At 41.6% G+C, this 19,835-nt stretch overlaps 1 long non-coding RNA gene across 1 annotated transcript in view; it reads left to right on the top strand.

The window, feature by feature from the left end:
• Positions 1 to 9,829: 9,829 nt before the first annotated feature.
• Positions 9,830 to 19,835, top strand: part of LOC137860462 (uncharacterized) — a 30,447-nt gene continuing 20,441 nt past the window's right edge. Inside the window, exons 1-2 of the long non-coding RNA XR_011098925.1 lie at positions 9,830 to 10,191; positions 15,036 to 19,694. This is a non-coding gene — a long non-coding RNA (uncharacterized lncRNA). The remainder of the gene's footprint in view (positions 10,192 to 15,035; positions 19,695 to 19,835) is intronic.

Below are 19,835 nucleotides of genomic sequence, written 5' to 3' on the forward strand. Positions count from 1 at the left end.
AGCGCATGTGTATCCTTGTAGTACGTGACCTGGGGAGGCAGGAGAAGGGAAGGAGGAGAGGAAGAGTAAAGAAAAAAGAGAGAAATTGAATTGTGTATAGGGATTATTTGTTGGGTTATTTGTAAGGAAAGTTCATTTGTTATTTGAGTACTTAATAAGTCATCTGAAACCTGAACTAGGAATTGGCTTTTGCTAGCTCTTTCTGATAGAGATACTAAACCAAGGTCAGATTTTGTTCCATAGTAATGAGAGGTAACAAGAACTTTTGGATTCCACTTCTTGTGGATTTCTTCATTGTACACTGTGTGCAGTACACTCCCAGGACAGCCAAATCGAGCCTGAGGTCCCCATGTGCTACATATTGGATAAATACACAGGAAGAGACAGTTCCTGGCCTGAAATGTTCACAATCTAAATAGATGTGGCAGCTGAGAGGTGCATAAAGGGGAATTTCCTTTTATCATGAGTGCACATCTGAGTTGCTGAGAGGGGAAGTGATTCAGCCACAGACAGGAATTTTGCCCGCTCTGGGTGGTCGCTGAGCCTCCTCTTGCACCTTGGCCACAGGTCACGCTGATCCTTCCAGCTCTCAATTTCATGATTGTAAATGCAATCTCTTAATTACAATTTTCTGAACCAAATAAATAAGTGAAAAGCAAAAAATGACATTTCACATAAGAACAGTCCATTTCTGTACCACGAGCAATGACTGTTCTTGTTCCAGTAGAAGCCAGACCTCTTCATAACATACCTTATAACCTGTTAATTATAATTTCTTTCTCTAACACTTGGATCACACTACTAAATATTTTTAAATATCTATATATGTGTTTTTTAAGCTGCTGGGTTTAGGTTACACCTTTTCCATATGCCCAACCCACACAATCCCATCAACGCTTTCACACACCAGTCAAACACTCTATATTTGTGTGAAACTCACTGAAGGAAAAAAATTCCTATTACTACTACTACTAATACAAATTCGTTTCTCACAACTATTAGTATTTTCCTGAATGCCACTGAATGAAATTACTGCAATTGAATGTCTAACTTTTTGTTGCACTGATTTAGCACAGAGGTTTGATTTATATTTATAATTACTCCAGTCCCATCACTGCATGCCTTATTTTTTCCCTTTTTGCTCAACAAAGCTCCCTTTACAAAACTTAATCACTTTCTGTATGAGCAATTCCCTAATACATTTTATATTCTGTTGTTAGTGTGAATGATGTTCAGAAAGTTGATACACATTGCAACAGCAGGTGTTAAGACAGGCAAGTAGGGAACAAAAGCTCTTAGTGCATGAAAAAGTCTAATAATAGACAATTTGTTCACCTGGCACTGGCTGCATTAGCATTTGAGATGAGCTCATTGTTATTTGGCAATGAGCTTTCTGCTGGTCGCAAGGATGAAAATATGGAAAATCCAGGTTGTGGAAATAAAGGTTTGCTAATATTAGAACAGCATTAAATGGTGCATGATAGAACTGGAAAGGTTGAGGGTGAGCTGGGGGTTTAAAATAGTGAGACACTTCCGTAATCAGGAAAGCAATCAATAAAGACACAGTTGTGTATACACTTGCAATAAAATTACACGTGTAAACATTTTCAATAACTCTACAACTGGGCAAGCTGTTTGGAGCAGGTTTGCACTCAGAAGGGTAGTTCCAGCTTTTTTCCAGGCTCACTGAAAACGTGGCCATTAGGTAGGGAAGCTCACCACGAAAAGCAAAGTTAAGCAGTCTGCTCAGAAGGGAATCATCAGTCCATAAAGGCAATTCTCTGCCGCGGCCCCTCTGGGGCTGCCTGAGCCATGGGGCAGTGCTGGCAGCACTGCTATGTCCTGCTTGTGTCCTGAGCACCAGGTACACGGGGTGTGCCTCCAGACACCTAGCAGCTGGCATGAGGAAGAGCAAGTTGATTCCTGGAAGCACATTGAACACTTCCATGTATGTTGTTGGGGCTGTGAGCACTTGGGAGGCTTTCTCTTCCAGCAGGGGAGCATGCCTGGTCTGGAGGAGGGGAGAGATGGAGCCTGCGCTTGACTGCAGTTCCCATCTACACCTCAGAAGGTACAGGGGAAGTAGTGCATGAAGTAAAAAGGGCAGGGACACAGCTGAGTGGCCCTCAACCACCTTCTGCTTAGTGTGTACCCTGCCTCCAGAAAGACGGCCAGGTGCTCTCTCCCCAGAACAGACAGTGAAATGAGCATCCTTTATCCTAAAGTGTCTTTTTATGTCCTGATCTAAAACTCAGGAAATCATATGAATTATATAATAATTATATATCACCATCATGTTTTTGCTTTTGGAGAGAAAAAGTCCCTCTGATCTTTTTGATTTTCTTTGCTTTCCATATCCACACAGTCCCATCTCCCGGCTGTCTGCAGCCAAGGGATTTGGTGAGAGCTGCAGGACCCCGTTCCCACCCACTGCTCTGAGCTGTGCACACTGGTCTGTGCCTGGATCCCAGGGACATTAGGGATGGGGACATCACAGATCTCCCTTAGGCAGACCTTGGGAATGAACCCTGCAGCACAGGCCACACTGGTAAGCTCCCTCTAGGGTTTTGTTGTACCCAAACCTTACATTGGCTTTCTGAAGTCACGTAGCAATTCATCTGTTAATCAAAAGCTGCAGTTCCTCAAAGTTATGTGTACAGTTTCCAAGAAACAGTGATTCATGTGTCTAAAAGCCCCTACCACCATGCAGCACATTGGGCTAGCCTTCCAGACAATGACTGTACATGTTTTGGGCCAAAAGCCCCTTCCCTATTACATGTAAAGTGCATTGACAATTATATTACAGCCAGGCAGGGCTGATTTGATATCAATGTTATTCTTTAGCATCAGATTTGGTATTGCAGGCATCTATGACAATGTGCAATCCGTGCTAGAAGAGGTTGATATAATTATATGACACCAAAAGAAAAAGATATATGAATTGGACTATTGGGTACAGATGATGTTAACAAATAGACAATTATTTAAAAACAATTGAAGTGGTTAATATCTCTTTCAAAAGTGAATATGCTGGAGAAGTTCATAGATGTTTAGCAATCAGTTCTCACAAAGCTTGACCACAGTAGTCATGCACTGATGGCATATTTGCAAACATGTAGGTCTGGTTAAGTCCAGGAGTCTGCCCATATACATATAACTGAAAATTCAAGACCAGACAATTATTTTCTTCATATCAGTTGTTTCTGCCCTCCATTCTTTTTTTTTTTTTTCCCCTTTTAAAATATCAGGTGGAATTTAGAACGTAAGCCTTTAGGTATCTAAAGGGAGGCCATGGCTGAGCACAGATCAGATTGCTTTCCCTTGCTCGACTCCCCCTTTGCATTCCAGCCTGACAAAGTTTTGTTGCAGTTACTTAGTACATAGATAACTAAATGCTTTAAATACTAATTAAAATAGATGATGTTTAACTGTTGGCCTATGCTATTTGTTTATGATGGAAGACAGCAGTGAACAGAATCATCTATTACCATTATCAGCAGCCTTTCTTTTCTCCTCCAGTTCTTATCCAAGCAATACAAATGTCCAAGCACTGACTTGGTTCCTGTAAACAGCCTTGTTTCCAGCAGAATCTCTTTGTCCATCTTTCCACTGTCTTATCTTTCAATTTGCCCCGAAACTACCTTAAAACAATACATTCTAAGTTCCCTGGGAGTTGTATACTTGAAACTTTATATTGGAATTGTTTTAGCCCATAATGCATGTAGCCTCATTTTCTGTATGCAGAAGTGCATTGCCATTAATCAAAGGAAGAGCTGAGTAAAGTGGTACAATCCACATTCTTATTTTGGAAAATTAAAAGGCAGTATCATTATTAAAAGGCAATTCGGCTAAATGTTTTCTGATGGAGGGAGAATTGGGACACACTACATTGTCCGGTGACTTTGCCAAAAATATGACACCAAGAGGCACGATAAATGAATGTATAAATAGTAATTGTTCTGAAAGGAGTAGTCATAAATCACAAAGTGAGTTTCAGGACATTACTTTCATGGTGATACTTGAAATGTGATCTACCTTGAATTAAAAGAAAATCAGATTTTCTCTTCTGGTTGCGCTGAAAGGAGTTAGATACTGGAAACCCAATTTCCCTGAAGCAAAACCCTATGCAAAATATGAAGCTCTGCAATAAACATTAGACCAAGTTTTGCAAAGAGGAGGGGGGCTGTTGAAGAGTGCAAACCAGCAATTTTTTGGAACAAGAGGTTATTAATCATGCAACACTTAGGGTTAGCAAAGTTCTGGCCCTGAATCAGCGACGCACTGCAACAAATTGCATCACTCCAGTAGGAGCAGATAAGGTGATCTGTGGAGCTCTGCAACAGATCTCGAAAGACCTTTTCCCTTGCAGAACAGCCCGTGTTATAATGAAATACAATCCTATTATTTGTTGTAACAATTTATCAGCAGAATTCAGCCTGTCTCGTGCTGTCTGTGCAGATAGTCTTCGCAGGGTTCATCCAGCCTGCTTTTGGGTGGAAAAAATACCTGCAGCCTACCTTTCCCCATTTTTTCCCTTAACAGCATCTCCATGAATGTGTGCACAACCTGGGAAGCAAGAGTGAAAACTACTGAAAAGCTGAAGTCTGGAGAGCTTGTAGGATAACTGAGCAGTAGACCTTATCAAAAGAGGGGTCTTTCTTCCTAGACATTGATATCCTGTGGACATGTCCCTGCAGAGCTAATCCAACTCTGTTTCACTTATTAGATCAGACGCAGGATTCACAGGATGCTTTACAGCCTGGGTCCTCTGTGTTCCCAGAAATCCTCTGGCCAGTTCCCTCATCCCTTCTGGGTCTCTCTGTGACCAGTTTCTGCTGTGCCTATAAGGAGCGGTGTGTAGGTTGGCATCACTAGCTATAATTGCTATAATTACATTTGAAAGTAGACCCTTGATAAGATTTGGAAACAGGGACCAGCTCAATTATGCAGCTATGTGATCTAATTTTATTTGCTTTGGTTTCACAGTCTCCCTCTTATCCTGCTTGTTGTTTGTCACACTCCCTTGTGCTCTGGTTTACATCAAATGAGCTCATCTATGCTTCCTGCTCGTATAGCTTATGATATAGGGACAGCCCAGGGAAGAAGCCTGGAGCCCTGAAACACATGGGTTTGCACAGAGAAAGTCAGTTTGGAAAGACAGGGGAACAAGAGGCTTGGCAGTCTTGGGGCCTAGAGTGAAGGGGATGTAACATGGTGCTCCTTACCAGCCCCCCCAGTGCATCACAAGGAAAAATGCGAAAGTTTCTGAGCAGGAACATTTGCCATCAGCTGCTAGCCCAACTGGGGCTATTCAAAGAGTAATGAACTTTTGGTATTCCTGTAAATTTGAAGTGGTCAAACAACCTCTGGTTGTTTTGTTTGTTTCTTTTCAAGTATTATTCTACAACAACAGATGCATGGCAATCCCTGTTTTTTTTCACTCGTACCTGGACCCCAGATACATGGTGTAGGCAGCAGAGATGCTTGGGCAGCCTTGATGGCTGTACAATATTGATGCACTTTTTGATTTAATAACTTACGTTCCTCCAATATGGCAATTTCCTCAGCAGCAGCTAAGAAGCTAATCTGGTTGCCAGACTGACCAACACAAGGCTGAGGTTTCTGAAGCTCAGTAGCAGGATTTGAAGCAGCTGGTAATTTAGGAGTTAGCGTAGTATGTTTCTTCAGTATAGCCTGCAGGTCAGCCGTTACCTGCTAATAAATAGGTAATAAATAACCACTAGCAGTGTCAGCTTCCTGCTATTTATTCTCTCATGTAATATTCCAAGTCTATTTGTGCCACGGGAAAAATTACCTGATAGGAAAGCAAACAAGCCACAGCCAGATCTCCCCATTGAAGCCTGCACAAGTGGAATTGGTGCCTCGGGCTGTCCCCAGTGCCTGCAGGTCTGCAGGTAAATCACTGCTGCCACTAAGGGAACCTCCCTCCTGCCTTACCTTGTCTCTTGTCTCGGGAATATCTGCCTGGTTCACCTTGTCCCCATCCAGACATCATTCTCCAGCTGAGGACTTGGCTTTTCAGGAGTGGTTTGGTTATTTTCTGAGAGCAAATAGCCAGGCACGATTGCCTTCTTTCTCACTGTTTTCTCCAGTATTTCATGTAGTTTATCCGCCCTGCTAAAGCTGGCAAAGAGGTCTCTTTCAGAAGATTGATGCAATGAATTTCACACTGTATCTTCAGTAAGTGAAGTATTTTCTCCCCATTTTTCATCCAGCTCCTGGGGCTGGACAGATAGTTTTTTATTAATAGAATATACACTAATATCAAAACATTTTTCAAGCCAAATCTCTTAATTACTTTTTCCATTACCTGCCTGGCTCTCCACATGAATAAATGAAAAGAAGCAGAGAAGACAGACACATGACACAATCCTCTATGCAAATCACTCTGTATATCCCACCAATCTGCTGGGGCAGTGCTAACTTATTTATGATAGGTCACCCAATAGTTATTAATAAGTTATTGAATTAATATAAAATTAATTCAGTAATATTTCTCGAATTAACAATGGCTCATTAGCCAACTGATGGCTTAATCAGCCTTGTTTTTTGCAAAATATTTGGGAAGTGCACTGATGCCATGGGTGCTTGCTAAAGGTGTACGTAATGATTCAAATGTGCCTCCCCTTTGCCAGTGGTGGCTGGCTTTGTGGAAGTACATTCTCAAAGTATCCAAGACCCATCACTGCTTTGAAAGTGTCAAAATAGCACTTTCTGTCTGTATCCTCTGTGTTTCCTCTTCGTTACGTTAATGGGTGGCCACGTGCTGTGCACTTCGCTTGCCTCACTTTGAGTTTTGCACTGAGCTTTCAATTAACGGGGCTCAAACCAATAACTCTGGCAGTGCTTTCCCCTCCAGAAATCCAACTCTTATTGCACATCCATTTTTAAAAAGGTGTTATTGATTCTTCAGGAGTCTTCAGAGATCCTCTCTGTTGCATCTAAGGATGAGGGAAGGAACTTGCTTGCCACCAGGATGAAGCTGCTTCCCAGGGCCATTGAGGCATGGGACTGCAGGGGTGGCAGACCCTTGCTGCAGCCCTCCGAGACCAGCTATTAAACAGGGAATTTAATGAGAGAGACTGGGTAGCATAAGACTTCAATTCAAGCACAGAGAATAGTCTGGGGACATTTTTTTTTTTACAAATGCATGAATATTGGGTGGGCTCTCGCATCCCCAACTTTGAATCATTTTAAGTTTGCCAGCCCTCATGTCTTTCATTAGTGAAGGATATTTACTTCATTTTCCATCCATTTTTCTTCTTTGTGTCGCCTCAGCTTTGCTGCCTTCAAAGAAACAATATATTACAGAGATGCTGTTTTGCCCTCAGAATGTGTATGGGAGCTCATTTAACTCTGGTGCTGTTCTTCTCCTGATGCTGTAGCCTGAAATCCATCCACTACCTTTCTGCAATCCAACCTATGCTTCCTAAGCAAAATTAACCCTTTGTTAAGGGAATTACCTCTTATCTGCGACAGTGTTGGTCACACTGAAATACGCACAAACGTGCTGCTTTGGTGGTGCTGTCTGAAAGGCGCACGGTGAATTCAGCCACAGTTTCTCTCAGAAAGAGCTCAGCTCAACTTTCTGACCTCAGCTGTCTGAAAATGCTTGGAGCCTTTTTGTTCGCTTCATGTTGCTTAATGCCATCATTATTCCAAGCTGTTTCTATACATGTATGGATTTATTTTATTATATATATATATTTTTTACAGCAGTTATGCTACGGGCTCTTGGTGTGCTGTTACTGATATGGCAGTACTGCAAATGCTGGTGGTGGTGACCAGACTTTGGGTTGCTGGTTTCAGCACTTGGGGAATTATTTGCATGCAAGATTTTCAGACATCTCTGAGAAATGTTTGGGTAAAGTTAACATAGCTTAAAGACGGGTGAGGAAGTACTGAAGCTGGAAGACTGCTTGGTCCTAGGGGTGCATACTGGTGCCCCTCCAACTCTTTGAATGCATTGCCACTGCCTGCATTGCAGGGATCGCAGGGCTGGGGTTACTCTGCTTAAAGGACCCTCACTGGAGAAGGGAGAGGGCTGCCAACGGCACATTTTGTGGATGCTCACTGGCTCTCGAGCCTCTCCCTAGCCCCACTGGTGTGAAACAGCCCAAATATTTCTGACCCTTCTGGGCGTGATGTAAAAACCCATCTGAATGCAATAGCTTTGGAGGAGGCCTGATGACATGGGATTTGGAGCTGGGTGGAACAGGGTGTATTCTGCCACTTGATTTATTGTCAGGTCAGATTAATTTGCCTTTTTTTTTTTTTTTTTTTTTTTTTTTTTGTGCAGGAGAATCGTTACACTGCTAGGTGTTTATTCCATTTGGATTGTGAATCTAGCTAATTGCCAGGGCACATAGAGCTTGTGAACAACCTTGTATGAAAACAAAACAAAACTTAATCTAAAAGTACAAAACCACTCAAGGCACCCTGCAGAACAACCTTCTTTTGCTATGGATTGGGAGCCCCAGTGCAGAGAAAAACTTCTTAAGGCTGGGATTGTCGAGCCAGCAGCATACGTGGAAGCAGAGCTTTGACCCCCAGTATCCAGTTTCTGAGCTGCATCCAGAGGGGATGCTCACCTTAACCTGGTCTCCACATGAATGAGCAGGAAATTAGTTTTATGGGCTGAAGGAAGAGGGAAAACTCCTCCTGTTTTTCTTTTTAGGGACTTTACACAAAGTGTTGCTGTGAGAAATATATGTAAAAAACAAAACACTTTTTTTTGCAAGCTGACAACTTGCTTCCTGCCCTTTGGTAAAGCAGGCTTTGTGTGTCCCTCCTGCTGCAGCCTGTAAGGCTCCTTTACCTTCTCTTTATTTACAGCCTTGCTAGCAAGAAAATACACACAGACAATGGGATCAGGACTCTGAGCCCCACTGGGACCCCAGCTGCCATGCACTGGACACAACCCAGTGGACAGGGCAGGAGACTGGGATGCCAGGGTCCCAAACTTTGTCACCAGCTCTTCCAACAAACAGACTGCATGGTGTTGTTGTTCAGCATCTCCTCCTGCTCTTGGTGGGAGCCCCATGGGATGGGGACCATTTCTGATGCCCGGTATAAGAAGGCTGTGCATCACCTGGAGTCGTTGCCCTATAAATCGCAACCCTGGGGAACTACTCACCTGCTCATTTGACACACGTTGTGTTGTGACTTATACAGCTGCTTCTGTTTAAGTAACTGTTGTTTTTCTTGCACGTGGTGGTGCCTTTTTTCTTCCCACATTGCTGGTGCAGTTGGTAGATGTCTGAAAGCTGCTGAGTGCTAGGCCCAGCATGGGGGGATGTCCTGCTCCATCTCTTAGGACATGGTAACTTCCCTCCGTCTTTTCAGCAATGATTCAATAAATTATTACCCTGCAAGAGAATTTAATTACACAGTTAAATACATCATATGCAAGGTTTTTAGCAAGCCCTTCTAAATTCTCCACTTTTTCATGTAATCTATTTTGGCCATTGTTATGACTTCAGATACCTGTGCTGATTTCATTCCCGGTAGATGTATCAGCAAATCACAGCAGGAAAAAAAAAACAAACAAACAAACAAAAAAAAACCTGACACATCTCCCCAGAAGTTTTTGCTGCAGCCTGAGCTCCCAGCCGCGTCGCGTTCAATAGGTCAGCCGAGAGGCACTTTGCCATTGCCCGGTAATTACCGTGGAACCTCTAATCCAGGCCACAAATTCCTCCCTGCCCATAGTCCTTTCTACTTCAGAATGCGTATCTAATAGCAACCAAGGACTTTTCCTATTTTCTCACTTGGAATCTGTTTTGGGAACTTGGAATTGCTATCTCACTGAATCAGTAACATCTGTGACTGCAGGGCAGCCCGAGTGGGAATGGTTAGGGGGTTAGGCAGATTTCCTGCATTTCAAGGCTCTTTTCCTCTGAAGAGACTGCTTTGGGACAATCCAATTGCATTTAATGCTGCTTCTTTCCTTTTCCTTTTATTTTTTTTTCCTTTTGGTGTGTGTGTGTTGTTTTAACCCCATCTTTTCTCTCCTTTTTTTTCCCCTCCTTCCAGCCCCACCCAAGTTGTTTGGGTTTAAGAAGTAAAAATGATTTTAAGGACGCACGCCAGCATTTTGAAAAGTTTCGGTTTCAAACACATGAAAAGAAAAGTCTGAAGGGATTCCTAGAACTGTATTGCAGCTTGCAGGTATGGCTTTGATTTTCCTTTTGGCAGGCTTTCGCCATCCACTCTTTCATTGCCCTTCCAAGAAACACTGCTGGGTGCCTAAAGACCAGCGCGCTTCTTACACTTGGCAAGAGAAGATAACAGTAATGCTACAGTTTGGGCTTTGAAAGATTAAAAGCAACATTTATTCCTTACAGTACCTTCAAACTTCCTCAAGTTAATTTAAAATCCATTTTAGAAAATGTTTAACTAGTAATACTGGATTTTTTCTAAAATTCTGTATATACTGTACCTGTAATTTAAACCAAGTAAGAGGTGGATTAAAGAAAGCGCAGTGCTTTAAAGTGTGTTACATGCTTTGAGCAGTCCTTTCCCTCTGTTGGAAGGAATACCCCGTGCCTCTGGGACTGGTCTCTTTACGATATCTCCATAAAAGCTCTGGCAAGAAGTGACCGTACTTTGAGAGCAATTTTGAATTGTTCAGAAACTTTTTGCTCCTCCTCCCCCTTTTTGATGGTGAGTGACCTTATTACTAGCCAAGCAGACAACAAAAGTATCCCTTCCCCAGCTTGCAGGGCTGCTGATAAATTATTCATACAGCTAATGAGGATTGTGAATTTTCAGGCATTTTTAAAGGCTTGCATCACTTAGTCAACATTTCTCTCACACCTGCACGCTTCAGGCAATCAGGTGTTTAAAATTACCGACACAGAGCTCTGCCCCTTCTCCTCCTGAAAATGCTTTGTTCAACAGCGGAGTCCTGTGGCTATTTTGTCTGTTTGTCTGCGTGAGGTTTTTTCTGTGCTAATTAGTGTGAGGGGAAAGGGGAATCTGAGAGGACTGCGTTAATTAGCAGAAGGGATCACATACCTTGGCTTATATTAATTTTGAAATGACAAGACACAGGTGCACATTTAGTGGCATTGAATGCATGTTAGCATTTAAGGGCTTTTTTTTTTTTTTTTTTTTTTTTTTTTTGTTCTTCTTCCTATGGAAGGATCTTCCTTTAGTAGGAGTTATCAGGGAAAAAAAAAAATCTCAAAGTAAGGAAGCTCCTGTTGAAGCTAAGAGCTACATGATGTGAAAGGACTGATTATGTTTATATTACATGGTCTCCTGTGAAAAAAATCAAGCCTCCCAGCTAGCAGGGAAAGAAAGGTCCCTGGAACTGCGGAAACAACTGACTCAGTGTCTTAATTCTGAAGGAAATGAGTCCTTTGTAGATGAGAGGGATCCTTCTGATCTAGTTCAGTGAAAGGCATGCAACTATGAAAATAAGTCTTTCCTGTAGGGTTGGAGGATAAAGCAGAGAATCAGAAGAACTGGGAATTTGGAAGGCAAAGAGATTTTACATTTAGTCTTGTTTTAACCTTTAAATGTTCCACTGGTGACTGTGCATCACCCATGGTATCCTTAAGAAAAACTTAAGATTGAAAGATTAACAATAAATGAAATCTTTGTTGTGTGTGACAGCCTGGCTTCTGCGGCTGGGCAGAAAAGAATTTGGAGAGACCATTGTTGGTCTGTCTGATGGTGTCGGGCCCTGAGGTCCTCACATCCCTGCCCATGCATGTCTGAATGTGAGGGAGATAGCCGAAGGCCTAGACCAATGTCTGAAGAGGATATTTGGTACTTTGAATATGGACCTGAGGCTGCATTTGAGCCCAGTCTTGCCTTCAACTCATGCTTTGTGTTGAGTTTGCAGTGGTTTTTGATGAATGTGAAATTCCAGTATGCATCACTGCTGGTCCATACACCAAGGTATGTCTTGGAAAGGCAGGCCCCCTTCACCTTGCTTGGACACTTCTGTCTGCTTGCCCTTACAGGGGTGTCTCGAGACTGCAAAATCTTTCCCATACAGCACTCATCACAAGAGAAAGTAGGAGAGATGGGCAGCACGACACAAGGATGCTAACACAACAGTGTGCATTTCTACAGCTAAGGTATAGAAGACATTGAATTTGGTTATAAACAGGAGAAGAAAAAAAAAAAACAAACAAAAAAACTTAAACCTACTCTGTACCCTCACTTTACCCTGTACCCTCACTTGGCATCGTAAGGTTACTGTGGATGTAGCCTGTGGTCTTTTATAGGTGCACAGGAATGCATGTGTGCCAGCAGCCAATATTTATTAAGTTGTTTTGGTGAATACTGCAGTAGTTCTGTGGGGTTGCCAAGGGTTTAGAAATGTGCTGAGAAATCTAAATCCTCATATAAACTGCAACAGCATCGTGAAGTATAAGCATTGTAAGTCATCACAAATTATTGGTCACTTGAAATAGATATACTTGAGATGTTTGGTGTGTATGCCAGTCGTTCAGTCATTCTTGGGCAATAGTTTTGCTCTGAAATAAATCCAGTTGACTAACTACAGATACTTCACACCTTACCACCAAGTACAGAGTACACTTAGTGCCATGCTTACAACATAAGTGACCATTTTGAAAAAGCAGATCACTGTGGAAGTTGATCAGAAATGCATATACGATAGAGGAATGTTTTTAATGGCTTTTGGGGGAATATTAAGATTTATTCACATAAAGACCTACTCAGCATGTTGCACAAACTCGTCTTAGCGTACTAATAAGTCAATGTGTTACCAAATGTTTAGTCATTATAATTACAGCCACATGTTGTCCTTTTTACAAATAGGTCTGGCTTAATTGCATCATTTTTCAGCAGGATTTATGTGGTCCTGTTTAATCCAAAATTAGTACATGCACAAATGAAGTGCAAACTATTTTCCATCACTGAACTGTGAAATATTCTCCAGAATAGAGATACACCAACAAGTTGCTAAAAAGATGTAATAAGCAGTCAGGCAACTTTGCGATTTGTATGTATGTGTGTGTCTGCTTCTATGTAATTTGCTAAAAGTAAGAAAAAATATACTAAAATATACATTAACTGCCAAATGAACAAAAAAGTCAGTAAATGATCTCAATCAAGCGGTCTTTTTTGGTCATCTCCAGTAAGACAAAGGATGGGAGAGATCATAAGTCTATCTTGCTATTGCTAGCTTTCAGCATTTATTAAATACAGTAAGAGCTAATGCATTTTATATATCACATCAATCTATCACATGCAAATATATCACATTTATAAGATGCTCTATAGGCCAAGATGGTGTAGGCCTACCTTCTAAGTTACCTTGACTAATATTCCATATAACCTACATAGTTCTGAGGCCTTACGGGTATATGTAGGACATGGTAGATGTATGAGTGTGGGCTACTTGAACCTGGGCCACATGTAGCAATTACAATACATACATAATGATTGGAAGTTTGGAACATGTGATTTCCAAGAGTATTGTAAGTTAGACATTAAAATAGCAATGCATGACTGAATCCCACCAGGACCCAAAAGCCTAATGCTGGAAGCAGATGAAATCCTGTTTCAATTTGTGTCTTAAAGGGAAAAGTTACTTTGACTTAAGTAGTGCTGAGGTCTTGCCATCCAAAATGGAAATTTACTTACTGCTGTGAGGAACTCTGCTGATTTTTAGCGGTCAAATCAGAAAGTCAACAAAGTGTCCCCATGTTGCTTAAGCATGGAAGCTTAAGCATGGATTCAATATTATGGAAGTGCTAAGGATTGTTCTGTCTCTAAACACGGGAGTTCCTCTGTCTTTTTCTTTTTCCCTTTTTTTTTTTTTTTTTTTTTTTTCTGTTGTCACCTTTGTGCCAGCATGCATAGCCGCAATGTAGATAAATGTGGCTTTTGAAAGCTACTCAGTTTTGTGCAGTATGTGATTTGGGTAGAAAGTAGGAGAATGGCTCTATTAGTAAAAGTATATGAATATTGAATATAGCCCTTGTTTCAAATTCTACTCTCCTCGTTTTTATGACTTTAAAGTATTTTTCATTGTATGTCTTAATGGGCCAAAATTTCAAAGACTTACTCAAAGTGGGGCACCTCATGACCTGTGCAGAATGATCTTAGCCATGAGGAACGCGCACCCTTGTGTGTTTGAATGGGTTAATACACTTGCAAGCAGTAGCTCGCAGGTCACTGCCACTTCTCTCTGCTTCAGCGTGTCACCGCAGTAATTCACACTCTGAAACCTTAGGGCTATATCTGGTAACGTTCACTTTGTGCTGCAAATAGCAGCTTCAGCTGAGCTGTCTCTGAAGTAGCGCTGGTGCTCAATGAGCACAGCGATCCTCAGTGAGCAGACATGTCCATAAGCTACCCAAGTGTGGCTTGCAGCGATGTTTGTGATATGTATGATCCCAAACTGAAAGATCTGATAAACTATCTCTGATGGTCAGCTGGACTCATCGTTCTCAGCAGCCTTTTAAGCTGAATGCCTTGAGATGACAACAGAGGTGCTCCCAGAACAGGGCCTAGGGTTTGTCTGGTGGGTCAGGACTGTACTGATGCTTGAGCCAGGGTGTGAGGTCTGTCTTCTCAGTTTGACTGTCTCCCTGACTTATTCTGCTCATTCACAACTTCTACTTTTCCTAAGAATATTTATTTCTTAAATCCAAATCAAATGCACAGACTGAGGGACTTGCTACCACTTGTAAATCAGGAGCTGGACATTTACCTGGTATTTCTCATGTAGACTTTTCCAAATACACTTAAATGAAAACATATAATCAGTTAGTTTCATTTAATAAGAGCAAAACATGGTGCAGGTGTAGGACACGGGCATCATAATCATACCTGGAGAAATCACAGGTGAAAAAGGATGCACTGCTGCATTTTGGAGAACATTTTCCTAAGGATATCTCATTTAATAGGTTCTGTTCACAACAAAATCAGCATTTCCAGAGCTGCAATGCTGCATGCTTGCTTCTAGGCAGCTTCAGGTAGGCAGCTCAGGACTGCTCCGATTTGGTTGTATTGTTTCTCTTCAGCGTGTTCCTCTCCATGTAGAGTGACCTTAGCCTGTCTGCATGCCAGGGGAGCGATCTCCATCTGTTGAACACTTGTCACATGAACCAGTGACCTAAACCGATGTAACACCCTACAACACCTGTGAGCTGCTCAACCGTGGCCGCCCCGGCCGCTGAGAGACACAGAGCAAGAAGCACCCGCGACAGCTTGGAAGAAACTGGGTCACTTTTTTTATATACCTTAAAGACAAAATACGAAGCAAAATTCTTCCTGGTAGCTGTGGAGCTGGAAGCAATTTCAAGCCCTTTTTTTAAGCAGAAAGGCTGCTCTTGCCTTAGTTCACAGAAATTAACACTGATACATTAGCCTGTCATCCACCGAGAGCTTTAACTGCGTAGAGGAAGGCACCTGGACTCGAAGGATCGAAGCTCTGCTCGCTTTTCTCAAGTTGGATATTCTGGTGCTTCTGGTGAGTCTTGCATATGTAGAAGCAGCAGAACTTGTCTCAGGGAATAAAGGCATCGCCACGGGAAGGGACAGATGGTATATGTTCCTGAGACCCAGCTACGGATTGATGCTCCTAAGGACAGCCGCTCCCGCAGGTGGGAGCGTGTTTAAATGAGCCGGTGGCACAGAAAGTTGGGGAAGGAAGGAGCGCCTCGGGTGAGTGATCTTCTGCGGGATTTTGGACCCAGGACCCTTCTCCTCATGAAACTGCTGAGGTCAGCTCTTTGGAGGTTGGGTGCTGGAAATCTCCCCAGGAGGGCTGGGCTCCAGCGGGATGGAGAAGGCTGAGGCTCCCAGGCGGCTGCCTCCAACCCTTGCACCAGCTGTTCCGTGGGTATTTCCTAATACTTTCTTCACTTTTATTTATTGTAATTCACTTCAAAGTTGTATTTGAATAGAAGAGCCTGAACCGGTTGTGTGTTCAGTGACTGACTGAGATCCTGAGGCCTCTTTTTGTCGCCAGAAGCCGCCTCACCAGCCTGGAGGCACCGAGGTGGGGCACATACTGGAAAGTTGGCTCTCTGGGACACAGCCTGGTGTCAAGCTAGCTTATTGTTTCCAAAAAAATGGTATTTTTCCCACCTGTTTTTTATTTTATTTGTTTGAAAGTAGCTTTTTTTTTTTTCACACAAGTTTCTGCCAAAAGGCTTAGTAACTCACCTCAGCCTGTGGCCAGCACCAGTCTTTTGACACAAAAGTGCAAATGTTGGTTTAGATAAGTTACGTGTTTTGCATGGGGAAAACGTTTTCCTGACCCACACTGGTAGAAGATGTTGTTCTCTGATTTGTGAGAATTCCTAAACCTCTCTAAAATCTTCTGTTTGATTTTCAGTCTTTATTATGGTAAGTTGAGATGTTTTTTATTTGCAACATTATTGTTCCTAGTGTGATTGTTCTTGCAATTAGAAAATAATACAGATTAAATGATAGTTACAGTTTTGAGTTTTCCAGGTTGCAGAAGGTGTGCATCTATATTTTCCTTCAAATTTTACACTTTAAAAGATTAAAAGAATATATATTAGGACATAGCTGAAGTATTTCTTTATCCCCGATCCCCGTAGGCTGTCTGCAGCTAGTCTGGGCTGAGGATGAGCTTGGAAAGAATACTTCTATGCTCCTGGAATATAAATTAATTGCTAACTTCTCCAAGTTAAAATGGTGATACTATGTTTTATCTTCTAAGAACAAGCAGGGATATCAATTAAAGTGTCACAAGTAAACCCTGAATTGTTGTGAAGTAACATCTGATTTCCTAGATTCATCTGAAAGGTATGTTTTCAGATCTCAGAAGCCTCTCCTTAACCCCTGTTCCACAAATAGCCTTATGCTGGGATGAAGCAGAGACAAATACACAATAGAACTTAAATATCTGCTTAATAGGAACTGCTGAGGGGTGTGTGCTATATCTTCTCATAGCAACCATAGGCCACATTTCAGAGGTGGAGGCTGAATGGATCAAATGCAATGGTTTCCATGGTTGCACAGGGTTTCATGTACCCAATAACATTAATATTCCGGTCCTTAATAGAATAACTTGTACAAAGGCATTTTTCCCTCTTTATTTCCTATCTTAAATTATTATTCTATGGATGATTGCATGGAATTAGCACATTAAAGTTATATTTAATCTTAAAATGTTCTTGAGATTGTTTTTAGCATGGGCTCAAGCGTGTAGTACTTACGCGAGCAAAATTTCAGGTGCCTCCTGAGTCAACACTGTAGAATTTGGCTGGTGAAATAAAGATTTTTTTTTTCTCTTACCAGCTTGCTAATATCATTTATCTTAACAGAAGTTTGATTGCCATTTCTAGTGTGGCAAAGTCAGGTATATTGATGATGGCTGACTGTTTTTGGAAGACAGTGTGAGGCTGAGAGCTTACAGGTGGGATCTCAGTTGTGATAATGTGACTTACATTTTAAGCCCAGTGAGTTTTGCTGGATCAATGAAAAATCCTTTTTAAGGGAATGCCTCCTTTTGTGTTTTATTACCAAGTTGGAGGTGATTATTGTTCTTGCTTTTGTTATTATCTAGGCTTCTCGCAGGCTCGTCTCTGCTGGAAATTGTCCACTACCTCATTTTTTATGTCCTTCTGAAAAATCGCAGTTCTTAATTTTGGTAGCTATTATGAAAACAGCACTCCAGAATTACACCTGAGCCAACAGTCATAGAAAAGTCCCCAGTAAACAGTGTGTCTGGATAGTTCCACTTGACCAGGACTTTCATACAACTTAAAACAACAAATGCTTGGGCTTTATGAAGGATTCTTTTTAAAGTGCCAATAATTTGCAGGTGCTGCCCTAGTTCTGGGCTAAGCCATGGCTGAATGAGGGGTAGTATCACCAGGAAAGCTTGTTGTAGGGAAGAGGCATTGTGTAATTCTCCAGCTGATTTGCTGAAGAAAGAGCTGTTCTGGCAGTCCTATTTGGCATTTCCAGTCACAGTGGGTATATCCAGCCCTACTGAAGCAGGGGGCATAAGCATACATCCCAGAACCATAGAATAAAATATGCAGAGGTCTTGAGAGAGCTCTTTAGAAAAAAAGAAAAAGAAAAACAAAAACAAAAACAAAAACACAGTGCTTAAAGAAATTGTCCAAATTTGTGTGACTTTGATATCTCTAATGGCTAGTAGCTACTGCGATGTAATCAGTGCTGACTTCTGGCCCCTGCTCTACAACTGGAAATCTGTGTGAGCATGTAGAGCTCTCTAAACCTCCCAGTGATTTATCTGAAGTGTTTGTTATCTGGCTCACAGATGTCTATTAAAGTGTAGTTTACAGAGAAGAGCTCAATGTGCAAAAAGGTTGAATTTTTAGCTTGTGTAAACTGTTGTTTGCCCACTGAAGTCAACAGAGTTGTCTTTTGATGAACCCCCAGCAGAGGATCTGGTCTCTAACGAACTTTCAATGTATTGTTCTTGGCTGTGCCTATGAATATTTCAGAGTGTGCTGAAGCTGGGCTCTGAATGCATTCATTCATAAACCACTGTATAAATGATCAAAGGCAAGGCTTCTTGATCTTGAATGCAATAAATCCTCTGCTTTCAGGTTTACTGGACTGGAGACTATCGTAGAAATACTTGTTCCTCACATACAGATGAGGAAGCTGGAGTCAAGTATTGCTCACTTTGGACAAATGCCTCTGGAAGTCCCCAAATTGCTTTGCACATCTAACAGATTGGACAGAAGCAGCTCAGCCTCCACAAACAGCAGTGTTGGGCTGGGTACAGTCTGCCTGCACGGATCATGTTTTTGGAGACATTTGTTTACTGCCTGAGGTCTAATAGTGACAGAGGAGAAGGGCGTTTACCTGAATATCTGCAAAATGCAATCAGAAGGAAAGGCGACTAATTTAAAATCAGGCAGTATGTTCAGATAAGCTTATTTTTGGCTTTCAAATTTTTTACTATAAACACATTGTATAGATTATTAACAAAGACTTGTTTTTTATTTTATTTTATTTGTTTTGTGCATTTATGTTTGTTCAGCATCTTGGAGATTTCTTTTCAGAACAATGGTAAAGCCTTAGAGCAAAAGTGATGTGAAGCAGGTTTTGGGGTCGTGAAACAAGTACAGACTTCTCCTTAGAATTGATTTTTTCCAGCCATCCAAGTAGTTACATTCACAGAAGTATTATTTAAAGACAATATTTTCTAAGGGTGTTTATATCCAGATGATGTTAGAGAAACATGTACAATGAAGACTAACTGAAAATAAAGCTCAGAGCTTCTTCACCCTTTCTAGGTTTCTTAAGGGAATGTTAATTCTCTCTGCAATAAAGTACGGCACTGTTAAGTGGGATTGGCAATGCTTAACTCTGAACACATTTAAAATGAACACTCAAAAATACTGTACAACTGGGATTTGCTTAACCCCATGTATATCACTGTGGATTTCCCCCATGCTATATGGGCTGAAATTTTTCAAATCAAAACCGTCTTCAGTAAGGACTCCCGTGGTGCATATCTTCCTTGCAAAGGGCAGAGAAGCAGTGACAGGTGGGAAATATAGTCTTGAGAGGCAATATTTCCTAGGAGAAATACTTTTATTTCAGGATGAAATATTTCAACTTCAAATGTCTTAACTTCTTTCAAGTTCTTTCTCTACAGGATTGCTCACCTACTGCTAACACACTGGCCGGGTATGCCAGAAGCCCTGTGCATGTGCTTGTAGGTACACATACACATACACACACTCTTCCAATGAATCTGTAGGGCACTGATGTGTACAGGTATCATCATTCTTGAGTTTGTATTTACACATATATTACCATCTCTTCCTTTTAGTAGGGGTGGTTATCTAGAACTGCTAATT

This window comes from Anas acuta, chromosome 8 (genome assembly GCF_963932015.1).
Source record: "Anas acuta chromosome 8, bAnaAcu1.1, whole genome shotgun sequence".
Classification (NCBI taxonomy): Eukaryota; Metazoa; Chordata; class Aves; order Anseriformes; family Anatidae; genus Anas; species Anas acuta.